The sequence below is a fragment of the Schistocerca serialis genome, chromosome 6 (genome assembly GCF_023864345.2).
Source record: "Schistocerca serialis cubense isolate TAMUIC-IGC-003099 chromosome 6, iqSchSeri2.2, whole genome shotgun sequence".
In the NCBI taxonomy this organism is placed as follows: domain Eukaryota; kingdom Metazoa; phylum Arthropoda; class Insecta; order Orthoptera; family Acrididae; genus Schistocerca; species Schistocerca serialis.
In genome coordinates this window covers 374,869,097-374,888,724 of record NC_064643.1, presented here as the reverse complement: position 1 = coordinate 374,888,724, position 19,628 = coordinate 374,869,097, and positions in this window count along the sequence as shown.

Genomic DNA, 19,628 nt, shown 5'->3' with positions numbered 1-19,628 from the left:
CTCATTAACGTACAATTATATGTGCTTATTTGAAAGCATTGCTCCTCTCGCTTTGTAGACTTAAGGTTTGCCGGCGCTACAGTCTGGAGCCGCGCGACCACTACGGTCGCATGTTCGAATCCTGCCTCGGGCATGGATGTGTGCGACTGTCCTTAGGTTAGTTAAGTTTAAATAGTTCTAAGTTCTAGGGAACTGATGACCTCAGAAGTTAAGTTCCATAGTGCTCAGAGCCATTTGAACCATTTGAACTTAAGGTTTAGTAACACTAAAGCAGCTCCCACCCGGATATCCGAATGTGAGCTCATTTAACTCCGGAACATTTTACTTTACTGTCACATATTATGACTCAAAGGTGACAAGCATAGTCGTCACACTTGCTTCAGAACGGATTGGCCATCTGATTTTCAAGACAGCCCGAGGTGTTTTGGCTGGCCATTCCTCTGGAGTACAGACGCCGCCCATGTTGCTAGTTTTGGTCCACCGCGGATATTTTATTTCCCCGATGCCACCCATATCTGGGAGTCTTTCCCCGATCCGCCACCTGGGGAGGTGCCCGATGGGGGAGAAGCAAGCACGCTAACAGAGTTGTCACGCGGGTTGGCAACGAATGACCAAGCTTCACAAGTTCGTGTAAAAGGATTGCAGTAGTTCCTTGTCGTCTGTGACACTCAAAGGAAAGGTGACCTGCATCATCTTCTCTGCACGAGAGCAGAAAGGTGTCTCTACGTTGTGCAGCTATTTATGGAAATATCCGTGGATATATTTGGGTGGCTATTTAGCGAGGTAGCTATACAGCGACTGTGTACGGCATATCCTGGAGTAGGGGAGAGAAGGATGAATTATTGCTTACGTCGTACCTTTGTGTCTTGTCCTTCCCTCCCATTTCGTTGTCAGTCTTCTTCATGCATCCATGTAGTATGTATCGGTAAACCATACTTAGGATTACAGTCGAAGTAATGTGTCCTGTCAGAGAAGATTCTCTGCTTAAGCAGTAAACAGCTTCATTGGCACAGATCTTAAAGCGTGATTTCACTCAAGCGAAGTTAACGGTTTGGTTTTCTTCAAGCAATAACACTTCGCCAATCCTGTATAAAATGAGGTTTTCCGTGAAACTGGTGCTAAAATTTTGTGAGTACTATTAGAGCAGATGATGAGTTGTTAAGTAGATGATATAGAGCTGATGTCCGCGAGCAGTTGCGTAGCGCTTCTATACAGCAACACGAACTGCTGTTGTGACACTTGCCTCTGTTGATAATTTGAATAGCCGAGACTTCTGAAAACATAGTACTGTAGTAAGGGTTTCCAAAGGAGTCGCTGGTTTTGGAGCTTTCAGATACAGATATAGATTGCCTCTGGATCTAACTTTAAACCTGCACCTAAGTTTCATTACTAAAGAGAGCCTCATGCTCATAGGTATACCAGTTAATACATGCACCTGAGACAATTTTAATGGAAATTAGACGCTAAAACTTTTTAGGCTAGGTATTATAATAATCTTCCTTGAAATCTCCTGAGGCTATAAGCACACATGGACTAAGGAAGGAGAATTCTGATAATCCAGTAGCGTACATTTCAGCATTGTGTGGCTACACTTGAGGCGATCGATTGCAGATTGCTAGATTCATATTGTCTTTTTTTTTACAAATTTTACGCAGAGATATCTCCGGCGTGAATCGAAAAGAGATTCTTGCCTTTCAATCAAGAGATCATTTTGTACAGCTGGAGCGCATTCCTCAAACACAAGCATTCAACGCTTTGTATTGGCATTAATCTTGTTGAGGTAAGTGCCAGTGGTAGATCCATAACAACCACTTCCGTAATCCATGACTGGAGGTGCCATTGTATGGTCAAACGTAAAATCCGTGCCACTCGTGTCCCGTCATAGCTATCACTGTGTTGATTGCCAATCATCTTACATTTCTGAGCGCCATATTCCAGCTTAAATTATGGTCGATGAAGAGTTCCAGGTATTTGACGAATATCTGCTTAGGAAAGTGGGTCCAGTCTAGTGCATTTGCCGGAGATGTTACTCTGTACCTCGAAAATAATACTGCAATTGACTTAATTGTCGATACATGCAGTCTTTGATTTTGTAAGCCACTGCTTTAAGACGAACATTGCGGTAGTCACTAGTGTATTTCAATCTTCTAGAGCTGTGGTTTCCACGTAAAACACATATCGTTTGCGTATTGTAAAATTTTCACCTTATTTAGGAATAATTTTAAGTAGCTTTTGGTGATCTTCCGGAAATTATCGTGGAATAACTTTATCGCCAGCTGGCAGAGTGGGACTACGTAAAAAAATAACAAGGTACACGGAAAATAGAATTTGTAGCCTGGGTTCCTGAGAATGTTGGAGATAAGATATCCAGGACTGAAGGTTCCTGTCCGTGGTAAAAGGAAATTTAGAACAACATGAAACTGTGGATTAATTATCAACTACAAGATGATTTTTTAGATTTTTTTAGATTAATTATTCATTTTATAGAACCACAAAAAAAGGATCTTCCTGAGTGCGGAACATGTCAGATAAACAAATTACAAATATGTAATTAGAAAAACTTGAGTTTCATTAATTTTAATGATCCTCTGTCAATAAACAGTAAAATTATGTACATGAATTAAAATTAAACTTCTAATATTTACAGGTTTAATACTTACATCTGCTTTCATTAAATCCATCATTCACACAGTAGCTAGTTACTTGGCTATTACAATCATGCATTGTCAAAAAATAAAGTAAATTATTCATTTCAATGATCCTCAGTTAAGAACAGTCAAATTATGTACAAGATTTAAAATTAAACTTCCACTATTTACAGACTTAAGACTGACATCTGCTTTCCATATATCCATCATTCACACAGTAGGTAGTTACTTGGCTGTTACAACCAAGTATTGTCAAAAATTAAAGTATAATAAATTTTCATTAAAATTGTCTATTGCACATGTTGAGAAATTCATGTATGGAATAGAAGGAGTTGGCCACGAAAAATTCTTTTAAATTATGTTTAAATGGTGCCTTGTCTGAAACTAAACTCTTAATGGTTGCTGGTAACTTATTGAAAATATGCATTGCTGAATACTGGACTCCTTTCTAGGCAAGAGTAAGTGATTTTAAATCTTTGTCTATATTGTTCTTATTCCTATTATCTATTATTGGTACTGTGTGTTAAGCAGTTAGTTGGAAAAACAGAAATCACAAAGCATATTACGATATATATATATATATATATATATATATATATATATATATATAATCGTAGTTATAATTCTTCAATGAAGCACGAAATGGGAAACTGACAATTAATTACATTTAGTAGAATGAAAGTGAATATCGTACCTCGATGCTTTTGTATTCTGTGAAAATTGAGCGATGACATTTATTTAACAAGCTAAATTTTTTCCTCATTTTAGGTTATTATTGGGACTTTGAAGTCAGTGCTAAGGATCTGGGTCATAGCGCTGTTACGGAGCGTGCATTTTTCAACTGGCTTCTTAGGCAGAGGTCGTTAGCCGCGATTGTGAAAGGGGGAAATTCGTCACAAGACTGCTTGCGGAAATCGGCGCGCAATCCGCGGACGGGCGTCACTAACGCTCGGAGCGCGCTATGAATGGCCTGAAGTGTTGGTGAAACACAGGGGCGATCGTTAGGAGCGGCCCTCGTTGCGAAACGGGCACACCGGACGGAGCGAGCTTCTTGCTTCCTGCTTGCATGCCAGCAGGAATTTCCTCCACTGCAGGCGACGACGTGGGAGACGAATTGCTGAGCGATCTTTAGGGCCTGTCTCCAATACAATACGTGTGCTGTGTGGTTTTAATGAAAAGCTAATTTCTGCCAGATGATTCGCAAAAATCGTATATTTATGAAAATAGATGCAGAACTGATGTGCTCTGTTCACAGAACAGAAGTACAGACGCAGGCAGTCTCAAAGCTAACACATACATTGAATTCAAGGGTAACAGAAAATTTACTACTGGCCATTAAAATTGCTACACCAAGAAGAACTGCAGATGATAAACGGGTATTTATTGGACAAATATATTATAATAGAACTGATAGGTGATTACATTTTTAGGCAGTTTGGGTGCATAGATCCTGAGAAATCAGTACCCAGAACAACCACCACTGGCCGTAATAACGGCCGTGATACGCCTGGGCATTGAGTCAAACAGAGCTTGGAAGGCGTGTACAGGTACAGCTGCCCATGTAGCTTCAACACGATACCACAGTTCATCAAGAGTAGTGACTGGCATATCGTGACGAGCCAGTTGCTCGGCCACCTTTGACCAGCCGTTTTCAATTGGTGAGAGATCTGGAGAATGTGCTGGCCAGGGCAGCAGTCGAACAATTTCTGTACCCAGAAAGGCCCGTACAGGACCTGCAACATGCGGTCGTGCATTATCCTGCTGAAATGTAGGGTTTCGCAGGGATCGAATGATGAGTAGAGCCACGGGTCGTAAAACATCTGAAATGTGACGTCCACTGTTCAAAGTGCCGTCATTGCGAACAAGAGGTGACCGAGACGTGTAACCAATGGCACCCCATACCATCACGCCGGGTGATACGCCAGTATGGCGATGACGAATACACGCTTCCAATGTGCGTTCACTGCGTTGTCGCCAAACACGGATGCGACCATTATGATACTGTAAACAGAACCTGGATTCATCTGAAAAAATGACGTTTTCCCATTCGTACACCCATTTCGTCATTGAGTACACCATCGCAGGCACTCCTGGCTGTGATGCAGCGTCAAGGGTAACCGCAGCCATGGTATCCGAGCTGATACTACATGCTACTGCAAACGTCGTCGAACTGTTAGTGCAGATGGTTGTTGTCTTATAAACGTCCGCATCTGTTGACTCAGGGATAGAGACGTGGCTGCACGATCCGTTACAGCCATGCGGATAAGATGCCTGTCATCTCGACTGCTAGTGATACGAGGCCGTTGAGATCCAGCACGGCGTTCCGTATTACCCTCCTGAACTCACCGATTCAATATTCTGCTAACAGACTTTGGATCTCGACCAACGCGTGCAGCAATGTCGCGATATGATAAACCGAAATCGCGATAGGCTACAATCAGACCTTTATCAAAGTCAGAAACGTGATGGTACGCATTTCTCATCCTTACATGAGGCATCACAACAACGTTTCACCAGGCAACTCTGGTCAACTGCTGTTTGTGTATGAGAAATCGGTTGGAAACTTTCCTCATGTCAGCACGTTGTAGGTGTCGCCACCGGCGCCAACATTGTGTGAATGCTCTAAAAAGCTAATCATTTGCATATCACAGCATCTTCTTCCTGTCAGTTAAATTTCACGTCTTAGCACTTCATCTTCGTGGTGTAGTAATTTTAATGGCCAGTAGTGTATGTTTGACAGTACTACGTGTACCTTCTTCAAATAGAGCAATGCCTATTTTTGCAATGTAACTTGTGGCAAGGGTGATATGAATCATATTCTTTTTAGGGATCTAGTGCTAACAGGTCGCGAGGTATCATTATTACGTCCTGCAAGTGTTTTTCTCCGCTGTGTCCTCTGGTTTGCTGAAAAACAGCAGGCATCATCTCATAGTACTACTGAATGTCAACAACAATATGAACTTCGTACGTTAGTGTACCCTGTCGATGTTACAGTGAATTTCCGGACAGACAGAGGACAACTGGCTGTGCAGCTCATAGATTGGGTCACATTACGATATACTTTTCATTCCAGAGATCCATAGAGTGGAGATCCTGAAAGATGTAGTACATGTTATAAAACGAGAATACATAACACGTATTTACAAAAAAAAGAGTTATGCTAATCTCCCTTCCACATACTGTAGGTGAAATGGTCCCGATGGACGTGAATAAGTAAAAAAAAAAAAGAAGTCTTAAAATATTTCTAATTAAGAGGCAATGGTGTGGTATGCTTCGTCTGGAAGCGGTCTTAGAGAGGCGAGGGGGAAGTTTTTTTTAGACAAAACTTACGTTGTTTTATCGACAACATATAGCAATGTCATATATGGTCGTGATTTTAAATGTGTTATTAACAAAAAAAGACCAATAGCTAAATTTTAACAGATGCATGGAACTTGAATGTATGGTCAGAAATTTAAATATTATTGACAAGTGTAAGGCAACAAACGCAATCTCATTCATGCGCACCTACGTTACTAGTCAGTCTTTCGTGAATATAATATCGTTACGCCAATTATTCACAGATATAACGACGAAAGGAAACAAATTTTCGAAGCAGTTAAATATTGGTGAACTATATTGTTAGTAGGATTAAAAGTATTTTGGCGGCGCCTATGAAGTTCAGGTGGTAATCAACGTTAAAAATAGGGATTTTCCTCTCTCATGTTGTTAAATTTATCAGAGGAATGTAATATAGCTACTGTCGACCACAGCTTGAGAACGGTATTAATCGCTCATTTCTTTTAACTGCTTGAAAAAGTGACGTTTATAATTATCGCTAAATGTACGTGAATTTAATTTACCAAGACAAGTTACTGAAAAATGTAAACAGACCTCGAATGTAGAATAGCCTGTTAATTCCACTCTTTGTATCCTCGAAACTAAGACTTGATTCAACTGTTCATCCAACATAATAATTTCCAGTCAACCAGTACTACATCAGTTTAAAATATTATACAGCCCTTTGGTAAAAGTGTGTTCCGAAGCGTATATTACGTTGTAGTTACTATCCTCATTTCATATTTCGAGAATATGTCTGTTTAACATGAGCGACAGATGAGGCTGAGAGTATGGTCCGAGGAGAAGGTGGTTTGTGCAAGTAGCTCACACGAGCTTCTCGGAAGTTCATTGTTCTGCTAACTTGCCTGTTACTATTTTGTGCAACGCCAATCAGCCATTCATTTTTTTGATAGGGGAGCGTCCTATCACCTGACGTATTGTTGCGAAAGTTTATCTCCAAACTTTCCAGCTTTGCTTCTGGCTATGTTTTATCACTAAGTGCGGGTCAGATTTCTAAATTTTCGCAGCTTACAATCATCCGTTCCCTGAGAAATATAAGTTACTGCCATGGTAGATATTTTTAGTACTACTGGCGACGGCCTCTATGGACAATTAAAATAACAAAAAATATGGTTAGTTTTCTCTTAAGAAAGTAAGTAAAATTGACGAGCAGTAGGAAGGATGTCAATCAGAGTAGCTAACCTCAAAATCCTTTGTCTGTTGGCTGTTGTGGCGCCATTTATGCGACTCCACTACCGCTAGCTAGTGCTACATCGTAACTCTGGACAGTTCAGTACACACTGGGCCCTAGTGCCAAGTAGATTCATTGAGGGAGTGACGATGGCAGACTTCTGTCCGATGATTGCACTCCCGTAAGCTAAGTACTTACTACCTCGAAAAGATACGAAGCTAAACACCACTTTCTCCCAACGAATCACACTGTATTTCAAATTATTTCCAAAACATGGGCCGCGATAACTGGTTCAAATGGTTCAAATGGCTCTGAGCACTATGGGACTCAACTGCTGAGGTCATTAGTCCCCTAGAACTTAGAACTAGTTAAACCTAACTAACCTAAGAACATCACAAACATCCATGCCCGAGGCAGGATTCGAACCTGCGACCGTAGCGGTCTTGTGGTTCCAGACTGCCGCGATAACTGGAGACTGCATTACAATTTTATTTCTCTTACGTTCCGTGTCGCATGGTTATTAATCAGCTCTCAAGACAACAACGATAATGAATTTGATTTTTTTAAGGAAAACACATGGACTGAAGACCTTGGAATGGTCTGACTATTCGACGCTTATAGAAAATCAAGATATTTATCGGACATAGACGTATACCAGTACTGCTGTGATCGCTACTTACACTAGGAACAGCTGACGGTTCTATGTTCTCACGTCAATGTACGAGTAATTATATAATTTTAACTGTCTCCGCAAATCATTTTTTACAAAGAAAGCACGAACTTTATTCTATTGGGGGGTAATACGAAAAACAGAAAAATTATCAGCTCAAAGTGGACGAGGGCAGTGAAAATTAGTCCATTTATTGATTAGCAATGCTCCTGGATGATGACAGACGACAACCAAGGACGCCAAGGAGGCGTAGGCTGATCATCTCGTTATTTGCCGTTGCCGCCACTCGGTGCGTTTCGATAAAGGCGAGGAATCCAAATGTAAATAGAATCATTCTGTTATAAGGTTTTAATTCGTAACACATTTATAGAATATCACCTCCAAATTTGTGCCATCGGACGCAACACTCGTGTCCCAGCATTTAATCCATTAAAGTTACGCTACACAGCCCCCTAGCGATTTTTGTTTCGCCTCTTCTTAGCTTCTAACGTGCTTCTTGATAGGGTGGCATATATTATGAGCAGGCTACGTGCGTAGCGTTTTTTTTCTTTGCATTTAAAATGCCTGGCTTTCATTTAGCTCTTGAAGGTAGCAATGCTGGTTAAACATGCTATCTTGCTGCACTCTTTCTACCGCTATCATGTCGAAAAAACGAAACCAACATTGTTTTGGGATTAATTTTCACCTGTTTTCCATTTTTTTTCTTTTTGTGATAACGAAGCAATCTTCCACTAACACGATTATTACTTGATTTCTCGATTGTGCTTATGACGCCACGTCTTTCCGCCTGTAATGATTTTGTTGAGAACATAAATTGGAACCATCACATACAATATTTGTAGGGAAGGCGAACTAAAGACTGCGTTTCGTGACCAGAACATTTAGAAAATGCAACGAGTCTACTAAAGAGACTACCTACATTATACTTGCCTGTCCTTTTCTGGAATACTGGTGCGCAGAAATGTATCCTTAAGAGGAAGAACGGACAGAGGACAGCGAAAAAGTTCAAAGAAGAGGAGCTCGTTTTGCATTATCGCGAAATACAGGAGAGTGGCACGGATGTGGTGAGTGAGTTGAGGTAGCAATCAATAAAACAAAGATTTTTGTGGTGATATCTTTTCACGAAATTTCGATCGCCAACTGTGTCCTCTGGAAAAATATTTTGTTTACGCTCACCTACATAGCGAGAAATGACAATCGTTATAAAATAAATCAACCCTCGCGCTGAAAACTTTAGAAGCTGTATTTTTTCCGAGGTACTAGTTGAGGGAGAACCGGTCGATAGATGTATGTGTGTATTAAAGTAGCCCTCAGTGGTTCACAACTCCACAACAAGCCACAGCAGTCCACCCACTCCACCGAACCGCACCGCCGACCCCCAGAGAACCCAGGTGAGGTTTCGTGCCGGGGACCGGCACGCCTTCCCGCACGGGATGCAGTGCGTTTGACCGCGCGGCTAGCCGGGCGGGCGGTCGATAGATACTCTGGAAGTGTTTCCGTGAACCCTCTGCCAATCACTAAAGTGAGAATTGAAGAGTAATTATGTAGACTGTTTAATAAGAGGGTAACTAATTTTGAGCGGCTGATACCGGCGGAGGTTCGAGTCCTCCCTGGGGCATGGGTGTGTGTGTTTGTCCTTAGGATAATTTAGGTTAAGTAGTGTGTAAGCTTAGGACTGATGACCTTAGCAGTTAAGTCCCATAAGATTTCACACACATCTGAACATTTTTGAACTAGTTCTGATAGATATTTTGCCCATTCAAGGACATACAGCACTTCCAAAAAGTTTTAACGACAGGATGTTACGCGCTCCCTAAAATACGAGTCTTTGTCGACTGCCACCGGTTTCTTGATATCTCATCTCAAATTGCGAGGTTTCCCTGCCAACCGCGTATCGAAATAATTTGGGTCACATTGTAACCTAACCTTCAGCAGTGTTTTATAACAGAAATATGGAGCATCACAGAGAAGCCATAATCTTTTTTAATTTAAAAAAATAAATCTTCTACAGTTACGTACTTCATTACTGATTTACGAGCTGACAATCATGGCATCGCCCCGGTATTCATTTTGCCAATTCTGTATTAGGAATGAAAACAAGAAAAGGATCTGTATAGTGTAATATCCTTGACAGTTCCTGTACACTGGACGCAGCTGCTTCGCATGTCTATAACGCGATTTTGTAAACGTCTGTATGATATCGTCTTTTCATAGAGCTATGGACGGCGATTGTTTTCGCCCACAGCCGTTTGAGCTTTACAGTTGAAAACTGTCAAAAGTGCTGCCAGGCGTTAGAAATTTCCTTAAGTTGACTCGACCGCGGGAGTGTCTTGTAGTAAAGTATACATGTATTAAAACTTAATGCATGATGCGGCATTTTTTCAGGTACCTCTGTCTTTATGACATATCTCTTGAACTACGTGTCGTGCAATGAAATATTTGTGTAGGTATAACCTGCGGCATATGTGCGTACTGTAGGCAAAATGTGTTGCGAATTAAGGTAGTAGCAAAACAGTAATAAATTTAAGTGTCATGCACAATGCGGCAATTTCTCACGCATCTCAGTGTTTATGACGTCTTATCTGCTGAACTATGCGTTGAACTAAGATATAATTTTGTGGCTGTATTTAGTGGCATACGTAGATACTTTCTGCGAAATACGTTACCAAGTTTGGTTGAAATCGGTCCAGTGGTTTCATAAGATACTTACGTGGAACACATACAAGCCCACCCTCAAAGCCCACCCTCAAACCCAACCACACACCCACACCCGTACGCACAAACGCACGCACCCACCCACCCACCCACTCACCCACCCACCCACACACACACACACACACACACACACACACACACACACACACACACACACACACACACATTCATTTTTAAAATATGTATGGATTCTATCATAACCAGTTTCGGGGCGAAAACGTTGTTATCAGTACTCATCATCACCAAACAGCCTGAACAACTGTAAAGATCAGACAAAATCTGAGAACGAAGGCGGAAACTACATACACCCCTTGAAACTAAACCGCGATTTGCCTTCGTCTAGGCGGAGTAGATATGAGGGCATACGGCACTTTGGCCAACTTTTCCATATTTTGCCGTCTCTTTACAGTATTGTTCAGGGTGTTTGATGATGAGCTCTTTATAACGAGGTTTTGGCCTCTAAATGGTTATAATTAAATAAATAAAGAAGTGAGATGAAGCTCTAGGAGATTTATTTCCTGAAAGATGGCCCATAGTAATTTCCTCTACAAAAATGGATAATTTTCCTGAAAGCACACCAGGCTTCTCAACGGTGCAATACCCATTTTCACCGTACAATACCGTATTAGTTGGATGATCAAATTGTAGCCATTCCTTCAACAAACATACTCCGCAGCTTAAGAATCCATCACATTAAGAAAGCAAAAAAAGTGAAAAGTTTCGGCTGAGCATGGCTTCCGGGCAGAAAAATCGTACAAAAACATTATTCAGTTTCGTATCGGATATTATCACCCCTTTTCTCTTGAAGGTTGCGAGAGGAAGAATGAAAAACGAAATCAAAACAAAATTGGCCCGCAAATAACGACAATAAGCTTGATACAAAAGATTTCAGCAAGACACTAGTGAAGAGATACTGTATGTGAAGAGGTGTCAGCAACACCTACGTCACATAAAACTAAGAATTGCTTCGGGGAAAGAAAGACAAGACTGAAAAAATAAAGTGAATGAAGTAGGCTGCTGCCCCCCCCCCCCCCCCCCCAAGAGACGAAATTGGCTTCACTTGGTTACACGGTGTGTTCGTTCTTACGTAAACACTACTTCGCACGTCAACAGCAGATTTTCGTCGACTGCCCACCAGCTAACCTTCATGTTCGAGGGCGGATCTGACGTTCCGAAACTGTTTGCATCTTATTTGCATACACTCGACATTCAGTCTCTCACGCTCACCTCGGGCAAACAAGACGTGCTCTTTGCGTCCAGTCCGACGGCAGCGTATAATTACACAGCAGATAGGAGAAGCTTATTACTTCGTGTACACAGCGTTGCTTGAGAAAGAATTCCCAAGGCCTTACGAAACCATTGTCCCCATAAACAGCTCATACTATGCGGGAGAAAAAGAGAAGAAAACACATAAAACTTTCAATTGCATTGTTAGTGGAGTCACATACTAACTGCCGCAGCAAATATCGCTTCAAAAAAGAATGCACGATTAAGATAGCGCTGTCGCAGATATCAAAACGATGGAAACATCTGAACCAAGCGACGTAAAATGCGCATTTTTCTAAGCGTCTTCCCAGACTGTAGGAATCCATCCGTAGTGATGGTCCTGCATATTTCACTGTTCGATGCATCTGCGTCTTTGGCTAATTATAAGAGCGATCTGTTTCTGTTTCCAATTATAACTTACTAGTGGACGTTTTTGTTTCCCAGCCAGTAGTTTTCGCACAGTTTACGTCAAGAAAAATGAGATTTTTTTATGTGAAGGAATACTGTCTTGATACTTTTCTTTTGCCTTTATCCCCTACCTGCACAGGGTAGCTATTATCGAATGAACCCTTTGGTTCCAGAAACATTTTCAAGTATCCGCTCGTACTGACGATCCTGCATATTTCACTGTTTGATGCATCTGCACCTTTGGCTAACTATGAGTGATCTGTTTCTGTTTCCGATTACAACTTATCGATGGATGCTTTTGTTTCCCGGCCAGTAGTTTTCGCTCAGTTTACGTGAAAAAAAATGAGATTTTTTTTTTACTTCATATGAAGGAATACTGTCTTGATAGTTTTCTTTTGCCTTTACCCCTTACCTGCAGAGGGTAGGCATAGCTATTACCGAATGAAACCATTTTCAAGTATCAAACATATCTGATGTATACACGCAGACGGAAGTGATGAATGAAAAATTATATCAAGGCAGGGATTCGAACCCACGTCTCCTGCTCATTAGGCAGATGCACTCACCACAGTGGCTGTGCACAACTGTGCGGACTACCCTAGCACGACTCCCTCCTCAATCTAAATTCTCATTCACGCCTCACTCGAACAGCATTGCAGAAGTTCTCAAACTGTATTGAAATAGTACCTTAGCATTGAACGAAATGGCGGACCCTGCCTGAAACCTAGGGATAGGTGCTTTAATCAAATGAAACTATATAGTTTCAGAGACCTTTTCAAGTCTCAAACATCTATGATGCAGACTGAAGTGACGGATCAAAATTTTTACCAAGGCCAGGATTCGAATCCAAGACTCCTGCTCAATATGCGTGAATGAGAATTTAGAATGAGAAAAGAAACGTGCTTGGGCAGTTGGTGCAGTCGTGCAAAGGTTCTGTGCCAGGGTGGCATGGCGGTTAGCTCATCTATCTAGTAAGCAGGAAACCTTGGTTCGAATCCCGGACTTGGTACAGATTTTCATTTGACACTTCAGGTATCCACGTGAAAGTATGCGAATGGTGCAGCTGAGACGGGATGTGGATACCAGTCCTGTATTCGCCTAGTCGGACATGGGAAACCGCGTAAAAACCACATCCAAGCTGCCCCGCACACCGGTCATCGTCATTAATCCGCTGAACGGAATCGATCCAGCGCCGGCGCGCCTCTCTAAATCCCGGAAACGGTGTGCTTACGCACGCGGCTAGCCAGGTGGATATGAAGGATTACTTGATATGAAGGAACAATACTACAAACTAAGCTAAAAGTCTTCACATACTTGTTGATCTAGAGTAACGTTCCAGCATCTGGCAGGGGAAAACGCTAAGTGGAATTTTGAAAACAGAAATGAGGTATGAGGGAGGCTGCCCGTCAGAGTTTCGAGTCCTCCCTCGGGCAAGTGTGTGTGTGTGTGTGTGTGTGTGTCGTTCTTAGCATAAGTTAGTTTAAGTTAGATTAAAATAGTGTGTAAACTTAGGGACCGATGACCTCAGCAGTTTGGTCCCATAAGACCTTACACAAATTTCCAGTTTCGGAAGTCCGTATAAAAACAAACAGAAAATAAAAAAAAAAGAAGTAGAAAATAAGGATAAGTATTAAGATAGTAGGTCTAAAACATGGATGGAATGTCTCACAATTGTTACTTGTGTGCTGAAGAAACATTCGATGAAGGGAAATAAAAGTTTAGAACTAGAATGTGAAGTTAACGGTAGAGCCGTTAAAACTAGAGTCTGACAGGAGAAAGTAAATAAGAAGCATGTGAATGTAGATTTACTGGACAATGCGACAGGAACAGGATAGTTCGATCATTGTACAAAGAGAACACATATCGGCAAGGAGTTGCAGGAATAAGGGTGAGAAATGTTGCAAATGAAAAATACGAAAGAGAGGATAAAACTGAAGCAGACAGCACAAAGGGAGGGCGTGGCTGCATAAAAAATGGGCTACTGCAGCTGTTGCTGCAAATCAAGACTGAAGTCTCTGACAGCGTCTAGAAGACAAAGTATAGAAGAATGACATTGCGTAGTGGAAAACTTGGATAGTAGAACCTAGTAGCATTTGAAATATGGTGCTATACGGGGAAGTTACAAGTTAAATCCGTGAATAAGATTCGAAACAAACAGAATGTGTTAGGAAAGTTTCTTCTCGAGTAACTTATGGGACATACATTTGTGAAGGCATTTAACGCTAGGTAAATCGTCTAGGCAGATGTAAAAGGTAATGAAATTAAATAGAAACATAATTTATAAGTGACGCGCATTACAAAGGTTTTTTGAACGTAATTGTCGCCATTTGACTGTATATTTCAACATTCATTTATTTCACACTATCGCGATTTCAGCTTTATAGACATTGTCGAGCGCGAAGGTGAAATATCACAAAATGTCCGACATGCCTGAATGACATGTAATAGTCGAAATAATTCAAAGATATATCTGTGGTGGACTGGATAGTTACAGCGTTACAGGATACGAGTACAGATTAAAAGTAGCAAATACAGTGCGGCTGACACTGTGCACATCAGACAAACGCTTCTTTTGAGTAGGATGTTAACAAAGTTCAACTAGGGCTACACTACCATTCTTAATTTTCTCGTAGACGCGATTACAATATTGTCACAAACGCTAAAATATATTCGCGTCGCTCTCAACCTACAAGAAGACAAATTTACAGCTTTACAGCAACGGCTGCGCAGTGGGTGAGAGAAAAAAAAAAAAAAGAGAGAGAGCAGCGAAAAGGATCTGATTTGCAGCAACAAAACATCGCCAGTGGGTCGCATTTCGTCGCAGACCAACAAAGGCTTGGCGCTCGCAGACGGCGAAAAAGCGACGAAACATTGCGCCATTTAGCTGGGGTCGCTTTTTATACGTGACCCTCAGCCAACAGGTAGCCCAAATTCTCGTCTGACACTGTTTCTGAAACTCTCTCAGAAATTCAGAAGCTGTTACCATTCCCTGACTAATATTACTTATTCGCGCAATTACGATTGTCATGTAGCTGATGTTAGTATCGAAGACTAGCGCTGAGAGCTGCGTCGCACCATTCCTCGGAATGAATGTCAAACAGTCGAGGCATACATAATGCTAACCGTTGGGAATGTACGTATTAACTTCCTTTCATATGAGTAAGAACATGCAAGAAAAAGGGTAGAGGGAAGGGAAGCCAATTTTGCGGAAGGAAGAGAGGTAGAAGAAAAGAAGCACAGTTTCTTACAAAGTAAAACAGAATGCTTTTCCCGAACTGTGTTTATTAAGCATCAAACATTTTAATGCTACCGCTTTAATCAGGTATCCTGCTACCTCGTTTTGATGGTTTCTGACATTGGCCGGTAGCATGATTATAAAACAGCTCGAACTGAAAGTGCACCACTGCTGGATGCATCCTTCTGTCTCGTAAGAAAGTTTGCGAGCTCGCTTAGCAAAGAAGACCATAATTTATTTCTGGAGTGGCGGCGGGGGGGGGGGGGGGGGGGAGGGGGGGAGGGGGAAGCGGAGAAACGGAGGGGCAGTTGCCTCCTCTTGCCACTCCCTGGGATGCTCTTGTGAGAGTGTATGGACATACATTTTTCTTCTGGAACTTATGTGTGCCCCCAATCGACGATGTAGTTCTACTTATATCTCCAATCTTAAAGCGAGGTACACATATCGGTCGTTGAAAAAGTACATCTGCAGTTAGTATTCCTCAGTAAAATACTCTGTTTCCTCGTGCATTTTAGTTTCATCGTGTTCTGCCTACTGATGCAGTTAGATAACAATGACTGCTTTCTGAAGTTGTTCACAATAAAGTCAACAGAATAGGACAAACAGCTTGTTTCCAGAGTTTAGTTTTTTTCTCTTATCAGTAGTACACTAACGGAAATAGGATTTGTCACATCATGGTTCAAAATGGCTCTGAGCACTATGGGACTTAACTTCTGAGGTCATCAGTCCCCTATAACTTAGAACTACTTCAGCCTAACTAACCTAAGGACATCACACACATCCATCCCCGAGGCAGGATTCGAACCTACGACCGCAGCGGTCGCGCGGTTCCTGACTGCAGCGCCTAGAACCGCTGAGCCACTCAGGCCGGCGTGTCACACCATGAAACGTCAGTAAAATAGTTATCAAACTTTGTCGAGGTGTTCATCAAATAAAGGGTATTAAATGATTATACTTAAATTCCAGTCGCAGCTGACACCCATGATCAAAAATGGTTCAAATGGCTCTGAGCACTATGGGACTTAACTTCTGAGGTCATCAGTCCCCTAGTACTTAGAACTACTTAAACTTAACTCACCTAAGGACATCACACACACCCATGCCCGAGGCAGGATTCGAACCTGCGACCGTAGCGGTCGCGCGGTTTCAGACTGTAGCGCCTAGAACCGCTCGGCCACCCCAGCCGGCACACCCATCATCAACGCCAATCTGAAGTGTGACCCTCACTAGTACAAATGCAGTCTTGTTTTCGTTGGGGCATGGAGCCAGTCATCCTCCGAATCTATACACTTGAAGTGCGTGCTGTGCCATTTCATGAAACTGTTAGCTGGAGGTTACTATGAAAATGCGTCCTCCTGTTGCTTCCCAGGGATTATGTATGGCTAAGAACTCATAGAACTGGGCAGGCCAGTCGAGGACCCGTAATTTACTCAAAGCGTTTTTGTGTGGTCTATAGTATGGCGTCTGGAATATGTCGTTAATGACCGTTTTCATGACGTGTAAGCGTATGACAAGCTGATTTTCTGTTCTTTCCAGATACTGACGAGCTATCGGCCTTCATTCAAGAATTATCAAATCAGTCCTCTTATCACGTCTAATAGCCCCCGCACCATAATTCCTGTGGTTGGAGAGGTCTGTGACCCTTCACCACGGCGTCTACATAGACGTTGGCATCGATCTGATCGCAACGAAGAGAAGCGAGACTCGTCGTTCGAAACCAAAGAATGCCACCCAGTGTTCCAATTGACTCCGACACCACATAGTGCAAATCTCTTTTGTATGCATATGTTTCAGTGGTGTATGTTCTGTCGGACATGTCTCATGACGACGCGGTTGTTGCATACATTTACCAAGACATGAAGGAATTAAAGACATTAGCTCCCAGTTGGCACTGATTTATACCAATAGGGCAAGTTTAGAATTTGTGCCAGACCTGACTTTGAACCGGGGTCTCCTGCTTACTAGGCAGATACGCCGGCCACACACCATCCAGACAAAGCGGTCACCGCAACTGCATGGACTACCCTGACATGTCTCCAATCAGACCCAGATTCTCAACTTACACCCCACATTACAGATGTAATGCACCTGTTACCGCAAGAGTTCGAGCTTGGTGCGCATCTACTTTGAAGGGATCATTGGCCGTCCTCGTCTTAATTATACGAGTATATGTGGTGCCTTTTCTTTCGGACATGTCCGACAGAAAAGACACCGATTCGATCCTGCAGCCAGCCCAAAAGAACAGACACCACATATATAATTAAGACGATGGACACCAAGCTCGAACTCTTACGGGAATCGGCGAGATACAGCGAGTAATGAGGCTAATAAGCAGGTGCAGTACATCAGCAGTGTGCGGTATAAGTTGAGAATTTGGGTCTGACGAGAGGAGTGCTAGGGTGGTCCCAGTAGTTGCGGCGTCCACTGTGTCCGGATGACGTAGTGGTCAGCGCATCTGCCTAGTAAGCAGGAAACCCTGGTTCGAATCCTTGTCTGGCACAATTTTTCAACGTGCTCCGTTAATATAAATCACTGAACATTGGCAGCTAATGAATTGCTTACTGCCAGCCGGAGTGGCCGTGCGGTTCTAGGCGCTACAGTCTGGAACCGCGTGACCGCTACGGTCGCAGGTTCGAATCCTGCCTCGGGCATGGATGTCTGTGATGTCCTTAGGTTACTTAGGTTTACGTAGTTCTAAGTTATAGGGGACTGATGACCACAGCAGTTAAGTCCCATAGTGCTCAGAGCCATTTGAACCATTTGAATTACTTACTGTTTTGATTCGTAGTGGCTGTAGTATCGAACTGGTGTCTGATCTTTCGGACATGTCTGAAAGAACAGACGCCATACACACACATCAAAAAGGCTTTGCATAACCCTGGTTCCCAGAGCTCCTGAAGATAGACGTTGACTGGGGATATTATATCAGAGACAGAGTCCCTCTGAATGTTCAAAGATGTCACTAAACCTGCCCAAAGATGTAAACAACCATGCGTGAGCAGCTCCTGTTAGACGGAGGGGGTCCGACAGCCGATCAGTTCCAGTCATTCCACCAGGAAGGAGGTACACGGGTCGTGTTGTCTGTAGTTCAAATATGACTAGACGGTCAATACCACGGTTCAATCGCGTCCGCATTGTTACTTCGTGCCAAGAAGGGCTCTCAACAAGCGAAGTGTCCAGGCGTCTTGTAGTGGAACAAAGCGATGTTATTCGGATATGGAGGAGATACAGAGAGACAGGAACTGTCGATGACATGCCTAGCTCAGGCCGCCCAAGGGCTACTACTGCAGTGGATGACCGCTACCTACGGAATATGGCTCGGAGGTAATGCCATCATATTGAATAATGACTTTCGTGCAGCTACAGGACGTCGTGTTACGACTCAAACTGTGCCCAGCATCACTCCCGACGTCCATGGCGAGGTCCATCTTTGCAACTACGACACCATGCAGCGTGGTACAGATGGGCCCAACAGCTTGTCAAATGCACCCCTCAGGACTGGCATCACGTCCTCTTCAGCGAAGAGTGTCGTATATGGCTTCAACCAGACAATCGTCGGAGATGTGTTTGGAGACAACCCTGTCAAGACACACTGTCCAGCGAGTGCAGCAAGGTGGAGGTTCCCTGCTGTTTTGGGGAGGCATTATGTGGGGCCGACGTATGCCGCTGGTGGTCATGGAAGGCTCCATAACGGCTGTACGATACGTGAATGCCATCCTCAGACAGATAGTGGAACCATATCGGCAGCATATTGGCGACGCATTCGTCTCCATGGACGACAATTCGCACCCCCATCGTGCACATCTTGTGAATGACTTCCTTCAGGGTAACGACATCGCTCGACTAGAGTGGCCAGCATGTTCTCCAGACATGAACCCTATCGAACGTGCCTGGGATAGATTGGAAAGGTCTGTTTATGGACAATGTGACCCACCAATCACTCTGAGGGATCTACGCCGAATTGCCGTTGAGGAGTGGGATAATCTGGACAAACAATGCCTTGATGAACTTGTGGATAGTATGCCACAACGAATACAGGCATGCATCAATGCAGGAGAACGTGCTACTGGGTATTAGAGGTACCGGTGTGTACAGCAATCTGGATCAACACCTCTGAAGGTCTCGCTGTATGGTGGTACAAAATGCAATGTGTGGTTTTCACGAACAATAAAAAGG